The sequence below is a fragment of the Rhynchophorus ferrugineus genome, unplaced genomic scaffold, assembly GCF_030347505.1.
Source record: "Rhynchophorus ferrugineus isolate W39M unplaced genomic scaffold, kcgeb_rfMv2 rfM10, whole genome shotgun sequence".
Classification (NCBI taxonomy): domain Eukaryota; kingdom Metazoa; phylum Arthropoda; class Insecta; order Coleoptera; family Curculionidae; genus Rhynchophorus; species Rhynchophorus ferrugineus.
In genome coordinates this window covers 31,169,983-31,189,586 of record NW_027472589.1, presented here as the reverse complement: position 1 = coordinate 31,189,586, position 19,604 = coordinate 31,169,983, and the positions used below count along the sequence as shown (strand labels likewise).

The 19,604-nt window shown below is 30.8% G+C and overlaps 1 protein-coding gene and 1 non-coding gene across 4 annotated transcripts in view; both read right to left on the bottom strand.

Moving 5' to 3' along the window:
* Window positions 1-19,604, bottom strand: part of Kni (knirps) — a 902,599-nt gene that overhangs the window by 31,471 nt on the left and 851,524 nt on the right. The gene's annotated exons all lie outside the window — the stretch shown is intronic.
* LOC143204366 (U6 spliceosomal RNA) lies at window positions 11,848-11,957 on the bottom strand. Its single transcript, XR_013007593.1, has one exon. It is a non-coding gene; the product is annotated as a U6 spliceosomal RNA (small nuclear RNA).

Sequence of the window (19,604 nt, the reverse complement as noted above, 5' to 3'; positions counted from 1 at the left end):
TTCTATAATACAATATATACAAATATCTACTATTGTATAGTAGATATACCAAACATATTAATGATATATACATTTAATGATAATGACGATATTCATTCCTTTAATGTTGTTAACGTTGCTTGTCATTTGATATTGTTGAGTACGGCAAGAAAATTTGTCGAAATGTTATTAATGTATTGTGAACTCCGTAAAAAGTAGACGTATGATGACCATATAGCAATCTGTATACGTTATCTATATTCAAAATTTTAATAATAATGATTGTGTCAATAAATTATACTAATGTATGCTTATTTATCATTATTATTTCTCCAACATCACCTGGTTTTTGTTGTACATAAATGTCAAATATATAAAGCTTTTTCTATTTTTAACATAACTAATTTATTTCGTGTAATGTTTTGAGATCTTGTCGTCATTTAAACAAAAAACATTCATATTCGAATAGGTTAATATATGTAGATTTCATAATATATTTTCCACTAATAGGAGGATTATTAATAAATATTAATAATGTCATCAAAAATGGTAATAAAACCTTCAGTGTGCTATATTTTTCTGTAGCAACATTATATCTAAAATTATGCTAAATTAGTAAAGTTGTGAACTGTATATAATTCGTCAATAATTTTATAAATAATATATTTTGAATACGCGGAGACCTATAGTTAATGATCTACTAATTAGCCCCAAATAATCGTAGTCCTCTAATAAACATAATGTTTATTACAACTCGAAAAATAATAAATCTATATTACTAATACTAATTATATTTGGCGACATCGATCAGCAAGTAAGTAACGAACCTTCAGACCTATAGACCTGATATTAATAGTTATTCAATAAAATCTCTTAAGTTTTATAAGAAAATCCATTATTTATAGTTTATCCCATCGCTATAAGTGAATAATAATTTCACATTAATTGGTTCAGACGCTTCAGTGAATGTAATCTGGTGACTCTATGAAATTTTTAATACGCTTCTGTCTAATACTTTTAAGGTATTAAGAAGTGATCTTTGGATACAAAACTTAGTTAACGGAAGAAGACTAGATGAAACATCATTTTAGAAAATTAGAAGAAAACTTCTTCATACATAATAATACATTTAATAATAATAATGAATCATAAAAACACAAGGAATAAGAAAAACTAAACAACATTTTATTAAATAGAATATAACAAGAATATTTATTGGAATGGTTTACATAACATAATGTTTTCTTGTAATATTCTAAAATGAGGTATAAGTGCATTGCCATTAGAGGGGTTTTGATCCTATTTTTCTTGTTGAAGAAGTTTACTCCAATTTTTCACTCTATAATATTTAATTTTAATTTTGAATATATTTAAAAATAAGAAATACATGTATAAGAAAAAATAAATGTAATTAGCAGTTGGTCAACAGATATATAGACGATAATTTTATTTATAAAATCGTTTAAAGAAGACAATATTATTGAATATGATCGAATCTGTAAAGGAAAAGATTTAACAGTCGAACCTTTCAGGATAATATAGTTTAAGTTTGTGGTACTGAAATATAGAGTATTGAGGATATAATAAATGAAAATCGGAGCTATTAAGTAGGATAAAAGCGGATAAAATAGTTCGGAGAAGGGATAATTAAGGTAATTTACTGTATGATACTTTTCGGTATTGAGTTCATCGGAATAATATGAAACTTTTTGATAAGACCGTATCATAACCTTTTTATATAGCTTTAGGAAAATTTATTTGACTCGCAAATTCTGGAGTTAGGTACAAGTAAATAATAATATTTAAAGATATTTCCTTTTTGATGTTGTATATATCTTTCGAATGATGGTGGCGCTAGTGGTTCTCAAATGAGTTTTTGATGCTAAGAAGGGGTTCTTATAAAAACCGCTAGTTTCTTATCAATTACTATATAGAAAGCATTTCTGTATCTTTTTATTACTATTGGCTATTTATTTAGTTGATCTTCATTATATTATTAGACGCCGACAAGCAATTGCTTTTTGTTGATCTGTATCTAATTCAGTATTACTCGGCTGTTGATTCACCCATTATTATTTTTATGAAAATCAACATTTATATGTTATTATAGTTACTAAAAAGAAAAAATAGATCTTAATTAATATAGAGTGGAATAATTAAATTTTATCTCATATATTAGAAGATATTGCTCGACAATAGATTACAAAATTTTCCTAGATATGTTTCTTCTCTTTTACAAGTTTGTTGTTTCGTCAAATATCTATATATCATAATTTAAAAGAATTAAGAATATACGTTATTATAAATATGGAGAAATCTAAAATAATAATTATTTTTGTACATTTTATTGCAGATTTATTATAAGTTAACTAACTATTAATAACTACACTGAAAAATACAACAAAAATAACATATTTCTTTTAAACTAAAATATATTATATACATTTAGAAAATATAACATTTTATTACGATATCTACTTAAATAATTAGCTCTTATTAATTATTAACTACTACTATTACTACACTACTAATTACTTCTAATTGATAAGTAAAAAAATACTATAATATGCAATGCCATTTGCAGTAAATTCAGATAATAGTTTTTTTTTCATTTAGTAACTTTCTTAGGTTACATTTGTTGTTTTCTAACTGTTAATTCGTTAACTTCAAGTCCACAAGTCCTTTAGGCTCTCAGTCTGAGTTTACGAATATGTTGTTTTTAGATTCATTTAGATACATCACGGCGTGGCTCAAACCAAACTTGTCAGTTGATATGTGATGGAGCAGTAAAACTATAAAATTCCACAAATTTTTATGGAGCTCTATCACCCATTTCTTTAAACAAAAGAAGACATCGTAATATAATTTAGAGCAATCTGAATTTAGGTGAGGTATTTAACTAATATAAAATTTAAAATCGGATATTAGTTGAAAGAACTCTTGGTCAAGCAATTTTCTTTGTTTTGTTGATATGATTTCTTAACGGCTATAAGTTCACTGTTATTATTATTATATCTATGGGAGGACCTTTTTAGAACTATGGGAAGGGGATTTGGTTAGTAGTATTACGTAAGTGTGATTTTTTTATTATAGTTATTTAAAACGAGCGTCTTATATCAATAAGTTATATTTTACGTAATTTTGCTGCACATTTTTAGTATTTTCAGATGTAAGTGTTAATAAGGTTAGTTAATTTGTTACAAATGTATAATAAAGTATCAAAATCTCTCAATCTCTTCCAATATATAACATAAATCCTGAATTATTAATTTATCTCAATATGGTCATTTGGTTCGGATAATACACGGAGTATAAGTTATACTCCATATGGCACTCATTTATCGATTTATTTAAAAATATACCCTACTTTCAGGGAATTGGGTGTTTTGCGTTGTTTTGCTCAGTGTATTGGTCTATTTCACTATATAAAAATCCGTACCAATCTTTATGCTGATTTTAAAGAAATAACCTTTACTGTTGATATAATATTAATAATGAGTATTAAAAAAATTAGTTGATGAACCGAGGCATTATATCTTGAGAGAGATATATTGAGTTAAACATTATATAATCGTGTATTACAGCAACAAGTTTCATTGTTATTTGCTGTCTTTATTATGTCATAGTAACAATTAAATTACTTAGATAATATTTGTTATATTACTTACTCCTACTTAGCAATTTATCTACGAAAAAGTGTATTTGATGAATCTGGAATATTGCTTTAGTATATTAATAAAATATTTTTAACAGAAAACTGAACCGACTTCAAAAAATAAACAAGTAAATCACTAAAAATTAAAAAACAATCAAACTTTGATTTTTAACACAATTAGAAAAATATGTACATAATAATCGTTGTAATAACTAAACAAAAATAAGTAAAAACCTTTTCAACCTATCTACAGCATGTATCTTATATTCTACTATATACAAAAAATTTAGCTTAATACCTACCTAAACCTATTTATCTATTTACAATTATCTATTTACACTACCATCTGACTGCTTCGAAGTCGGTGCTGAACAAAATGTTATATTAATTTAGATTTGTTTTGTTGGTAATTTAATTTTTTGTAAATGTCACAAAAGTAAATAATTATTTTTGTATTCTTTGAATAAGGAATCGAATCCTCGAACAACAACAATCTGCCCGTGGGCAATAAGTATTACCTATATAAGCCTACACACTAAATTGTCTTCGCGCACATTTAACTTTTCGGCGAGTGCATTAGGATGCACTAATAGTCTTTCATACTTCGCACTAACACTCCGACTCTCTCCCTTGCTATGGGTTCTAAAGGGATATCGCGCTCTATCAGTTTGTCGGACACCTGATATCGGGGCATCGACGATGACAAGCTGTACTTGATTCTGGAACGTCTGGAGGATATCTATGTTAGATTTACTAGTAGTACCCCATAGTTCAATACCATAGGTCCAAATGGGCCTACAGCAAAACCCTATTATTTAAGTGTAATTTAGATTTCCGCCCTATACAGCTCGATCTGCCAATACGTTTGGTTTAGTTTAAGCCCAAGCTGTTTCCGTTTTGTCACTATGTGTTTTTTCCATATCAAATATCGATCAAAATATAATGATTACTCATGATTATTAAATTTTTGCTGAGGGACAGGTTCTTCTACAAAGCTTGAATGTCACATGGGTAGATTTTGTCTCATTTACTTTGATACGCCACGTTTTCAACCACAATTCGACTTTGTTAAGATGAAGTTGGACTTTTCTTGTTTTCTTGTGGCTAATATATTGGGTGTATGTCAGCGTATTCGTCACCCTGGTTGACAATGAAATGTCTGTCTGGAAAATATGATTTCAGCAGTTGAAAGTGCGTACGGGGCAAAGCTTTTTCAATTTAACATGCAGTCCAGTGTGCCACACTTTATCGAAGGTCTAAGAAATATCGAGAAATGCAGCGGAGAAATATTTTTTATCGTTTATGTTTTTGTTAATTTGGTTGACTAATCTATGTATTTGTTCTGTGGTTTTTATTTGGTCGGCTTTTTTCGGTTTTTCGAATAGTTTAGGAATCACAGGTAATAGGCTTAAGGGATGATAAGAAGAGACGTCTTCTGATTTTTTTCGCAGGTTTAAGAATCATAATCATTTGAGCCACTTTCCAAGTGGCAGGAAAATATTTAGGTCTTAGCATGGCATTAAATATAAATGTTATTAATTTAATGCACTTTCAGAGCTCTTTTAAGACTCGTCGAGTAACTAGGTTAAAACCAGGAGCATTTTTAGCATTGATTTCTTTAACAATTGTTTGTTTTACTTTTTTAACAGTAAATTACTCATGTGGCAGATTCGTTTGAAACGAAGTGTTAAGAAAGATAACTATGTCATTTTCTTCTGTTGCGGATATTTCAGACGAGTACGGATTAAATACTGTTTTTGAGTGTTTAGAGAAAACTTCCGCTTTATCTTTATCCTTCCTAGCCCAGGTATTGTTGTCGATTTTAATGGGGTCCCTAAATATTAAAAGTAATTCTGTTAATTTTTTAAATAATATTACAGTTACTAAAACGGAGTTTATAAAATTGTTTTGCATTTGTTTTATAGTTTTTATGATACAAATAAAAATATATAAGAGATCTCTTATATAGAGAAAAAATAGAGAGGAAAAACCTAATTCCAACACACCAGTTTGGGTATATTCATAAAAATTCAACAATTGACTAGTTCTGCAGAATAATAGACGTTATTGAAAAAGCCTACGAAAGTAAAAAAGTATGCCCAGCTATATCTTCAGATGTAGGACAAGCCTTCGATAAGGTTTGGCATGTAGGTCTTGTTCATAAACTTCAGAAAATGCTAACAAAATAAGACACCGAAATATTAAAATCGTACATTATATTACAACCAGAATGTTTAGAGTCAAACAAGAAGAAGCTTACTCTACAATAAAAGAAGCTAAAGCAGGTGTACCACAAGGAAGTATACTGGGACCAATGCTTTATCGACTTTACACTTGTGATATACCACAAATTGGGAATATTACGATGGCTACATTTGCTGATGATACTGCGATTATAGCTATTGAAGACAATAGTGAAGAAGCCTCACGAAAATTACAACAGGCAAGTAACAATATAAATAATTGAACACAAGCTTGGAAAATAAGAATTAATGAAAGTAAATCGTTACATCTGCAGTTCACCTATAAACAGACTGTACAAGCACCAATAACATTAAATAATATTTCAATTCCATATAGCAACAACGCTAAATAACTCGGAAGGAATCTTGATGCCATACTTGCAATGCTGAAATGAACATATAATGAAGAAAAGAAAAGAACAGGAATTGAAATATTGGAAAATGTACTGGCTAATTGGAAGGAAATCACAATTATCAGTACATAATAAATTGCTATTATATAAGCAAATACTGAAACCTATATGGACATACGGAGTTCAATTATGGGGATGTTCTGCAAAGAGTAACATAAATAAAATACAAATTTTTCAGAACAAAGTCCTGAGAGGTATTGTGGGTGCACTATATATACTACAGGACACCAAATACTATAGGACTGATTATCTACATCGAGATCTTCAGATACCCACAGTCAGTCAAGAAATCAAGAGAATTGCAAGGGGGCATGAGGAAAGACTCCATTCTCATGAGAATATTGAAATATTGCAGCTTTTGGATATCACTAGAACAGGACACACACTGAAAATAATCAAACCATCTGATTTTGTATAGTGTTATGTATTCTGGTGCATATAATAAAAAATACAGCAGTAACATGTATAAACATTATTTCACCAGAAACTGAGATAGGGCCGATGGGTCCTATCCCATCATATTTGGATTACAAGTAATTCAAATACTGTCCAACCCTGGATATATTAACTATTTTTAATAACATATACACACTGTATTTTTTATCTAATAATCATGGCTCTCTCGAGTACATTTCCAAAGTTTCAAGTCAATTGAAGTACAAGTTTAGGGGAGAAAGAGAGAGAGAGAGAGATGGGGATGGATGCCACAGGTCCCCCTATACTTAGATTTAATTTATCATAAAGATAAATTGTAGGTTAGTCGGAAACGACTAGTAACAATGTAATAATTAAATAATAAAAAAAATTTATATATAGTTCATAATAATTTGGCCACCCACTGTAGTTAATAGATGGCCATGTAATGGCACTAATATGTTTTAAACCAAAATCTTGTATAACAATGGTTTTTACTATTAACACCTATTAACAAACAACATTAAATGTTCTCTGTCAAAATGATGATGGCTTGGTTGATTGCTTATCGCCAGTCCGTTATACACCATGTACATTCAATATTCACTTAAATATTCATCAACTTTAATACGTCAGAACGGCTTAGAAATCAATAACGCAATTCTCCCGCAACCGACGTCCAATCAGACGATTGGCTCCGCACCGGGAAGACGAAATGACGTACGCACGATGCCCGAAAACCAACCACAGTCACCTGTGGCGAGACGTTACCGCGAAAGGCCATTTAAACGCGCGGCCGATGCCCGACCCCGCATCGCCGCCGAGTCGATTGAAAAGTCTCTGTAGAAATTAGCATATTAAAAAACAAAACGTCGTTACCGTTGACTGTCGTAAAACAGCGCCGACTCTAAATTAAAAACCGATAATTGACAAAATGGAAATCTGTTAGAAACACATTTTTATAAGCGCGTTTTATCTGTTTACATATTGCCAAGGAGGTAAACGATAGGTGCCATATGTTCAGTTATATTCCGTATATAATCCGGAACAAATGATCATATTTTAATTTAGTAATACTTACGTATAGTATATTCAAAATAACAGTGAACACGCGTCATCAAGATGTTTAATTTGTAAGTTCGTTTTAGAATCAGACATTATTTTCCTTTTCATTTTATTCTAGTTAAAAAGAGACACAATGCTGTCTGACTAGTTCGAACGCGTAAAGGAATGAGGCTGTCAAAGTCGTCCGTTTGTCAAACTTCATATATAGTCAATTCAAAATAGCAGTGACACGAGTGTTAGTATGTGTCTGTCTAAAGCTGTAAATTCGTTTAATAGTCAGACAATATCATCCTTGTCATTTTATTCTATTTAAAAAGAGATAGAATGCTAGTAGGAAATTTCGAACATGTAACGGAATGAACCTGTAAAAGTTGTCCGTTTGCCAAACGTCTGAAAATTCTTCAAAATATTATAATTACGGGTTATAAACCGGTAAACGTTGTTTTAATAAATTTGAAATTGCTGCGGTTTTTATTGAAAATATTTTTGCTGCACTTTGTATTAGTACGGACAAGGTCACTAAAATATCTCAAAATATAAAAAACCATATAACCTTAAATTCGCCAAAAAGAAACCGTGTTTATTTGAGAGATGCAGAACATCCGTTCATACATTGTTGGATAATATAGGATTTAAGCGGTGTAAAGAAAACTTACGAAAGGGTTTAATGGATCTTCCAGATATTGCTTTTAAAAGAATACAATTTTTAAAAACATATAACAAAATCAAGGAAGAAATATATCAATTTATATATTTAAACGAGACATGAATATTTCAGAGTTGTACATGGGGTTGCTCATTGCTTGCAAGATGATAATAAATATAGTGTAAAGGCAACAAAAGTTTTGTTCGCAGACATTCATGCTGGAAACAGGAATGGTGTTTCTCTAAGTCCAAGAGTGACTACCATGAAGAAATGAACGATAACGTGTCTTTACAGTAGTTTGAAAATTAGCTTTAAAGTGCTTGGAGCAACCATGAGTTATTGTTATGTACAATGCACCATATCTACCATATATATAGTAAACGGGTGGGGAAAATCCCAACAAGTGCACCAACAAAGGCTGCAATTAAAGAATGGCTTAAAGTACATAAAATAAGTTTCGACAAAATCATGTCAAAGAATGAACTATCTGAAATTTTTACTCGGTAAATATATTTGAAATATTTAATTGCATTTTATGTAATTTACTTTTTGAGAAATAAGCCTGAGAATAGATACATAGTACATAAGTACAGAAAAGATACATTGGTACACAATTGACGGAGAAATCGGCGGAGATACGTTAAAAAAGTATACGAGTATATACTGCCGAACCTAAAACCTCCTCCTTTTCCGAAATCGGTTAAAAAATCAAAAATATTATCTTGTATTTATCGAAAAGGAATCGCCCTCTTAAGAAGTGAGTGAAGAATCAATATCAGCTTGATGTTAGCTGTATCAGAGATCAAATATATAAAATGCATATTAATAGTGATTAGTTTTTTCCATCTAAACATAATTTAATAAAATTATATCAGGGCAAACTGTTATTCTGGAAAGTATCCATAGAACGCTTAGAGATTTTCAAGTCTTTGAGGGATGTAGCATATCCCTTCGAACGATGTTGAGCAACATAGGAGTTAAGTGGTGTAATTATAACCCACGAAGAGGTCTGATGGAACTTTTAGACATTGTTTAAAAGAAATACAATTTTTAAAGGGATCTAATAAAATCTTGAAAGATTTATTATTTCATATTGTGTACTCGCACTGCAAGATGATAAAAAATAGTGTTAAAACAACAAAAGTTAATAGAGAAAGGTAAATGTTGGTATAACAATTGATTAGATATTATTAGTCATAACATTTATTAGTCGCAGACATATAGTCATTCAGGCTGGAAACAGGAATGGTGTTTCTCTAAGTCCAAGGGTGACTACCATGAAGAAATGAACGATAACTTGTCTTTGCAGTAGTTTGAAAATCAGCTTTAAAGTGCTTGGAGGAACCATGAGTTATTGTTTCGTACAATGCACCATATCTACCATATATATAGTAAACTGGTGGGGAAAATCCCAACAAGTGCACCAACAAAGGCTGCAATTAAAGAATGGCTTAAAGTACATAAAATAAGTTTCGAGGAAATCATGTCAAAGAATGAACTACCTGAAATTTTTACTCGGTAAATATATTTGAAATATTTAATTGCATTTTATGTAATTTACTTTTTGAGAAATAAGCCTGAGAATAGATACATAGTACATAAGTACAGAAAAGATACATTGGTACACAATTGACGGAGAAATCGACGAAGATACATTTAAAAATATACAAGTATATACTGCCGAACCTAAAACCTCCTCCTTTTCCGAAATCGGTTAAAAAATCAAAAATATTATCATGTATTTATCGAAAAGGAATCGCCCTCTTAAGAAGTGAGTGAAGAATCAATATCAGCTTGATGTTAGTTTTATCAGAGATCAAATATATAAAATGCATAATAATAGTGATTAGCTTTTTTCATCTTAACATAATTTAATAAAATTATTTCAGAGCAAACTGTTATTCTGGAAAGTATCCATAGAACGCTTAGAGATTTTCAAGTTTTTGAGGGATGTAGCATATCCCTTCGAACGATGTTGAGCAACATAGGAGTTAAGTGGTGTAATTATAACCCACCAAGAGGTCTGATGGCACTGTTTAAAAGAAATACAATTTTTAAAGGGATCTAATAAAATCATGAAATATTTATTATTTCAAATTGTGTACTTATATTATTATATTATTAGTCATAACATTTCTTAATAACAGTATGAAAGCAAATATTATCTATGTTATTTAATTGTTACTATAACACAATAAACACAACAAATAACCACAAATTTTGTTACACTAGTACATGATTAAATGACATTTAACTCGGTATCTAAGATATAATGTCCAGATTCCAATGTAATTAACGAGTATTTGTCAAAAATTTTGGTGTTTAACTTTTAAGTTTACTGAAAATCAGTAACAATCATCAACTAATTTTGTTAATACTTATTATTGATGTCAATTGAATATTAACAGTCATTTCTTAATAATTAGCAAAACGATTGGCACGGACACTTTATTATGCAGCGAAATGGGTCAATATTTATGTATATAATGGATATTGAGTCTTATCTTGTTTACATTAAGCAAGGTAATGCCCCCAATTCCCTGAACATAGGAAATAGTTTTAAATAAATAGATAAAATAATTGTAATTTTTTTGCTATTGAGGGATAATTTTGCTTGTTATATTCTTGTTACTGTTTGTTTGTTAATGATACTACACCATGTCTCTTTTTGTCCATTGAGTTATGCGGAACAAAGGTTATTGAGGGAGCTCATGAACTCTGTGACAATTACATAAAATTTGCAGTTATCTTTCTGAATGAAATCTTGCGCTTTAAAAATGTTGAAAAATATAGTTAAAGTGTTGCTCCAGCACTAAGTTCGTAAGTGCAGATCCAACGTAATCATCTCTCTTGGAATTATCATCATTTCTTCCCTTGTCTAAGTGAACAATTTATGAAGGTTTTTTGAGTTAAGTTCACTTTTGAGGAGTCTTTTCATAGACAGATTAATATCTATATTTGGTCGAGTATATGTAATGATTTTTTTATTAGGTATGAATTATCATCATTTCTTCCCTTATTTGAGTGAACAAATATGAACGGTTTGTGAGTTAAGTTCACTTTTGAGGAGCCTTTTCATAGACAGATTAATATCAATATTTGGTCGAGTATATGTAGTTATTTTATTATTAGGTATGAATTATCATCATTTCTTCCCTTATTTGAGTGAACAATTACGAACGCTTTGTGAGTTAAGTTCACTTTTGAGGAGCCTTTTCATAGACAGATTAATATCAATATTTGGTCGAGTATATGTAGTTATTTTATTATTAGGTATGAACGCAGGGTTATAGGTCAGTTTAGTCTATTTTTAATATCCCAGAATCGATGATATTATTCTCTATGTTTATCATTAGAATAATTGAAATTTTTAAAGGAAATGCTTAAACTAGAGTTAGTTTTAGCTTATCTTTGAAGGACTTCTGTTCTCTAAAGGATATATTTTAATATATAGTATTCTATGTGTCATGCTTGTGTAGGGGCCATGCTAATATTCTCTGTATCGTTTTAATTTTTTGTATATGTACTGTCGAAGTGGGTACATTAGTTCTAGAATAACTAGATATAATGGACATGTATGTGAATAAATTTATTTTGAATTCGAAAATAGGTAAATATAGAACCTTTTACACGTTTTTCTATTATCAATTTGATTCTTTCAATCATCCCGAAGAAATGCTATTTAAAATGACGATCCTCTTTAGAACAACCACCCAAGGTAACAGAGAAGAAGTTCTAAAGACCGCGCTTTCCATATTCACAGCTGGCGGGGTCCATTTCGAACCATCCGGCACGAAAAACAAAGAAAATCAGTACTCAAACAATTAGGTTTTTCATAGCGTCGAGGACGATATGAATTTTAAGTAGGGTCTCTTCTTCTTGACTTCATTAACTACGAATGACCTTTTGCAAGTTAATCGATGCCTCAGACTAGACCTCTTCACTACATCTTTACCGGAGATGTTGGTAAAATAGTCTATTATGTTTCATTAATTGAAAATGTTTAACTATGAGTTGCTATTGGTGCTAATATATTGTACAAGATGATTAAAATTTTCTCTTTACTAGTCATTAGAGGAGCATGTTAAAACAAATGAACTCGATTAAAAATCCACAAAATATATTGGTTATTGGGAAGATAATTTAAATTATCCGTACATAATACGTGTATAAGCAAATATTAAAACTTATATGGATCAATGGAACTCAGTTATCAAGATATTCTGCTTGAAGTAATACCGACTTTTATTTTTAGATTTCAGCATAAATATAATTCATTCTTCTACTCTCTGTCGTAGATAACCATTTTAAAAATAAATAAATTGGAAATCTGTGATATTAATTAACATACGCTTGAAGCTTATTAAGATAACAGATATTTTTTTTAGATAGATAATTAGACAGATAAAGATTATTAGACATTATATTATTAGTAGATTAGACAGATATAGATATTAAATAGATAGTTTATTAAGATAACATTGATGGTGAATGCCACCAAAGTAAAGTGTTGCGCCTTAAAAATGGGGCGGAAGAATATTTGTTTTCAAACTTGAAAATTATGATTGCTACTGCCGTTTTCGAAAACATTGACAGATTGAATATGTAGTGTTCCTCAAAATTTAGAAACAGAGAACAGTATTTATCTCAATATTGATACTGTAATGCCTTTAATGACAACAAAAAATGGTTTAAGGAATTGGATGGCAGTGTCAAGTTTAACGTATTAAGTGAAAAGTTTATATGCAAAATATTGTAAAAATTGTAACAAAATATATGAAAAGGTAAAAATAAATATTACTGAATCGAGAGTATCGATCAAGTGCACAGAGTAACTGCGGCTATTGAAAAAGCGTTTGAGGAAAAGAAATATTGCCCTGCAATATTTCTGGATGTCTCACAAGCTTTTGATAGGATTTGGCATTTGGGATTAATCTGTAAGATGAGAAAATTGTTACCCCGTAACTATTGTCAATTGCTGGAGTAATATCTTTTTGGAAGAAAATTTATCGCACGAAATGGCCTTTTCGACATTTAAAACTATTTCGACTGGAGTTCCACAAGCTAGCGTCTTAGGACCTTTCCTATATCTGCTCTACACTGCCAGCATTCCAACAACAAAAGAAACACTACTTGGAAACTTTTCTGACGACACAATTATTATGGCAAAAGATATATCTCTTGCTAGGGCAATAGAAAAAATACAAGTGGCAGTCAACAAAATCTACAGATGGACGAAAGATTTGAAAATTTAACTTAATAGCTCCAAATCTGTCCTAACGAGAAAATTGTTATCGCGCAACTATTGTTAATTGCTGGAGTAATATCTTTTTGGAAGAAAATTTAGAGTATCGCACGAAATGGCGTTCTCGACATTTAAAACTATTTCGGCTAGAGTTCGACAAGGTAGGGTCTTAGGACCTCTCTTATATCTGCTCTACACTGCTGACATTCCAACAACAAAAGAAACACTACTTGGAAACTTTTCTGACGACACAATTATTATGGCAAAAGATATATCTCTGGCTAGGGCAATAGAAGAAGTACAAATGGCAGTCAACAAAATCTACAGATGGACGAAAGATTTGGAAATTTAACTTAATAGCTTCAAATCTGTCCACGTTAATTTTGCATTACGGCGATATAATAAAAACTTAATTATATCACTCAATATATGCCTGATTCCTCAAGCAGAATCAGCTAAATACCTTGGAATCCATCTTGACGGTAGATTAAATTGGAAACATCACGTTAGACAAAAAGCAAAACACATTAGAACGAAAATAAAACAACTCTACTATTTAGTCGGAAGATACTCTCAACTTGATCTAAAATGAAAGAGGTTGATCTATAATACAATTATAAAGTCAATTTGGGCCTATGGGGTGCAATTATGTGGTTGCACTAAAAATTCGAATCAACTAGTCATACAACGTTGTCTACGTAACCAACAGAGAACTGCACGATGACCTAGAAATCAAATGGATTTGCGAAGTTATCCAAGATTTCGTCTTGAAGTACGAAAGAAGATTACTAAATCATACTGACATGGAAGCAATACAACTGCTGGACAGCGCACAGTATGTCAGGAGATTGAAGCGAACAAAACCATACGAACTTATATAAAGTGTATATCTTTGGTGTAAACTATAGCTATAAGTTATTATAATTTTATAATTGAGGAATACATATTGATGTATTTTCTCGCACTCGTCTTGCTTGTGAATTAATCCAAGTACAAATGAAACGTAGTAATTAATTAATTTATAATTAAGATTGTACTAAGCGTATATAATATAGATGTTTTGGATAATTGACATATCTATCTTGGCAGTGGAAACGTTGGTCTTCCAACGTACTAAGTACCTAGTTTTACTGAAAAAAAAAAATTAATAAAAAAAATTCATAATAACTATTATTCTTTTATAGGGAAAACTATGATGTTACCCCGGTATAATATGAAAACATTTGCATGTTTTCGGTTTTTATGTGGCGCGGCTATTCTCGTCACCTCTGGGTCTGGACCGTAAGAAATAAACCATTAAAATAATAGTGGACCTGTAGCGATTGGTCTGAAAAAAAGTTCGCAAATAACAAAACTTGTTATTCAAAACTGCTAGGCGATGAAATGTTGCCGCAGTGCCGTGTTATGATATAATTGGTTTTTTATTGTACAGTAAATGCAGGTAATTTGCTTAAATTATATTGGCAGGATAAAATGTTCTTTCTGCCTCGTGCCAAACGTAATGAGATTTTCAAGCGTTGTTTTTAGTTTCATTAAATGTACGAATAATATTTTGTTTAATGAAAGAACTTATTAATCGAGTGATCGTTTGACAAATTAAGTTAGTGAATGTGTTTTGATCCGCGATATACATTATTGAATTAGTCAGTATTTACAGACGTTAATCATTACTCATCATACTTTTGTAATGTAAAATGTAGTTTAATCCTTACTTTTGTTGTTTGAATTGAACAAATCTACTAGCGAAGATTACTAAATACTTTTAAAAACTTATAATGATGTTGCTCGCTGATCTCTCAATTGTTGGTTTTGGTATCAACCATTTAGAAGCTTTGATTTTTATCCTAATTGCAAAGAACGGCCTAGACGACTAAGAAAGTTCGAAAACAATTATCTGTAGGACTTATTGGACGAAAATCCAGCTGAAACTCTTAAAGAATCTTCAGAAAGATTAGAGGTTCATGAATTAACTGTTTCTAGACGTTTAAATTCGATAAGAAAGGAGGGAAAATGGATAATGGACTTTCAAGGCCATAGAGTATCGGTCTGTATAAAATGAGCCTTACAAGCTGTTAAGGCCGAACAAAACTGCAACTGCAGATGTTTACCGAGGTTAATTGAGCAAATTGGATGACATAATTCTGCAAAAATAACAAGCAATTTGGAGTAATAGAAGCAAAGTTATTTTCTTGTGTGGCAAGGCTTGTCCACACATTGAAAAGGATGTAAAACATACACTGTTGCTGCTCGACCTTCTGATTGCCACTTGTTCATATTAATGCCGCATGGCTTAGCTGCAATGGTGAAGAAATGCGAAAATTACATCGCTGGTTGGATGGCTGTTAAGTTGTTAATATTGCTAGAGAAGTGGAAAAAAGTACAGGAATTGATATAACATATTTTGAATAATATATATTGTGCCAATTATTAATAGACACGACAATTTCATGTGGCAGGTTTGATCAAAAAGATAATCGTATTGCTTTAATATGTTCACTCGGACAATTTATCTTAGAACAACTTTTCAGTAATTTTAGAAATGCATCTTTAAAATTAGTGTTCTAGTTACCAAATGATTAATACTTAATTTCAAGTTTATTCATTTTTGAAAACTCTTATTGAAGGACATTTTAAATTATCCCTAAGGTACCACTGTATTTTCCTTTAATTAGTATCTACAAATAATGTTAGTATTTTTTAAAATAAATAAGGTAAAATTGGACATATTTCCCTCTTTCTTATGTAGGGTTGGGCGGTATTTGAATTATTTATAATTAAAATACGTAACTGAAATAGAAATATATGTTTGGTACTTGTATTTTAGTTATTTTTTAAAACACGTAATTTGATGTTAATTATAATTTTATAATTGAGGAATACATATTGATGTATTTGATTTTGTATTTGTATTTTGTATTTGATGATACTGATGTATCATATTCACTCCACATGTCATCAAATGAATGCTGTGACGTATTGCGATTTGTGATGACAGATTTTTAAACTGTCATGTGAAATAAATGGAGGTATATTGCTATTATGTTACTAGCTTGGTTATAAAATGAGTTGGTGACCAGAAAGTATGTAACCACAAACAACAGATGAGAGGTGAGTAATACAAAATCTTGGAAGGCATGTTTTTTATGGAATGGGGATACTGACCATCCAAAGATATCTATAATGGGATAGAGTTAGTCAGGTTCCTAAACGATAAAATCAAATTGGTCAACATCCAACAAGGGACTCTAAAGTTTTATCATTTATATCTTAATTAAAGTAAGGAATTTGGCCAGTTCTGTTCCTATGACAAACACACCTAGATAGGGGAGTGTTATTTTGTTTATATTCGCTTATAAATAAACAATTCTCTTGGGCGATGTTTTCCAAGTAAATTTTTATTATTAAATTAGATTTATCGTTAAATTTGCCAACTATGAGTTCATGAACATTGTGTCCATATCCAAACATTCTGAAAGAGATCAGAAAATGGTCTCTGGTGTAATAATAATTATGTGTTAACATTACTGTTTGCTATTAGTTACGCCTAACTACAAGAGTGGTAATACTTCGATATTAACATGAGAATCTCCTCCTGTCTCACTGAGATTATGTAGATTTCCTGAGTGACAATTGGTAAGTTGTCATTGAATGAAAGTCTCGGTGTAAGTAATCTGTCCTGTAGTATCTATAATATTTCTCAGGACTTTATTCACGAAAACTTGAAGTGACTTTATATTCGTTTTCGCGATATCTCCATAAATGAATTACGTATGTTCATAGGGGGTTCAAAACTTGTTTGCATGATAGCAGTTTATTATGTACTGACGATGTGATCTACTTCCAATATACCAATACATTTTTCTGTATTTGAACTCCAGTTCTTTCCATTTCTTTTTTACATGTCTGTACCAGAAAAGTTTTGCATCAAGATCCATCCCAAGTTACTAAGCGTAAATCCATTTGAAATGGCGAATCTAGAAAGCTAGTAATCTTATTTTCCTCATCTTTATGTAGCTGAGACTGGAAAGGTTTAAAAACATTTTTTAAGTGTTTTGAGAAAATTTCGGCCTTCTCTTTATTGTTTCTCGCCCAATTATTTTCGTTTGTTTTAATAGGTTGGTTAGGCTGCTGGGATCTCCTAAGCTTTTTTGCTACTTTCCACAACGAATAGTAAAAATAACACAAATGAATATTAATTGATATCCTGTCAATAACATACAACCTGCAAAGATTATTTCGTAACATAAGTAGCAACGAATGACAGATCGTCACATAGCATGTGTAGAAACAATTTGCTCATTCAAACAAAATCACACCCAACCATCCTGTCACTGTTTCTATTCAGAATCGGTCTAATTTAATGAAAAAACCCAACAAGCCGTAGCGTTAAAAGTTCGAGATTTTCGTCCTCGGAGAGTGTTCGAACCCGGTCGCGATTCTAAGCTATTGTTTACGTTTTTTTCCTCTCTCCCCTGCCGTTCCCGCAGTCGTCGTATTACGTGTTCAGGATTCATGCTTCCGTAGGCCTGAAAATGAAAACAAATTAGCGGCATTTTCGAGATCTTCCACCGTGAAAATGTGGGTCAGTCTCCGGTTCAGCTCGTCTTTCAAATACAAATTAGAATCGTGTGTTTTTATTCAAGAAAACCGGACTGTCTTAGTTACCTTAATATATTTATAATTATCAGTGTACTGTTTTCTAGATTCTAGTAAGGAAACTGCAGTGATTTTGAATCGTTCTCATTCTTCCTTTGTCTTTGGTATTGTTTCTTATATAGTTTATACATAATCAGTGATATATCTTTTACATTATTACCTTTAGATGTTTGACTGATTCTTCTCAGTGGGCAAATTACTTTATTACGTGATTTCCTGGGTAAAAGATCTTATTTTTTTTATTAATCCTTTCAAAAATCAGCCCGTGGGCAATAAGTATAATTATATAATTTCATTTATATAATATTACGAACCTGACATGTGAAAGATCGCTTCAGTAAGTGATTTACTGTGCAACTTATAAACTAAATCTTATTCTAGAACCGTTCTAACTTATTCTAAAGACTCTTCTAGCTTATTCTAGAGATTATTAAATCTCACTCTATGTGTCTATTAAGTAGTTCGTATGGTGTAGGCGTTTGAGCCTACATACTAAACTGTCATCGCACACATTTAACTGTTTGGCAACAGTCTTAAAGACTATTCGCACTAATACTTCGAATCACACTCGTTATGGGTTCTAAAGGTATATTGCCTGAATCAGTTTGTTATTCGATAATTCGCAAAACACTTTATTCGGGAACCTCTGGATATCTATGTTAAGATTTTATTCTAAATCTTGGTTCTTATAAAGTCTATATTTATCTTTAATTAGAATGAATGCCGTTCAACACTTTACATTATAATGGCACACTTTCCACAAAAATGTATCGATGATATACTTCTATAATATACACGACGGTAGGAAGACAGTATGTGAAATGTATTTGTATATTTCGGATAGAATAGGCATTATTTATGGAAAAAGGTTACTATTAACCGCAATTTAACAATTCTACACGTTTCTCCAAATTTAATGATCAACTATTATTCAAAACAATATTTATAGCTACCAGTTTTATTCATTCTTTATATGCTATATAATAGGTCGAGCTCAATATTTTGTACATACTGTGCGAATATTAAAGAATGTTTGTTTTACGAATTTAAAAGTCACATCACAGTTCAAGATAGCGCAAACGAGGATATAATAAGGTTTTAATTCATTTTTTGTAAATAAGTATTATTAAAAAACGAGACCTCCATTATATAAGATCTTTTCAAAATTACCTTAAAGAAGTATTTAGTATACTATTTAGTACACTTCAATTACATTTATTGTATTTGTTGACTGGTAAAAAGTTAATTAAACAGGACTATTTTTGTTGTCTTTATGTAAATTTTTGAC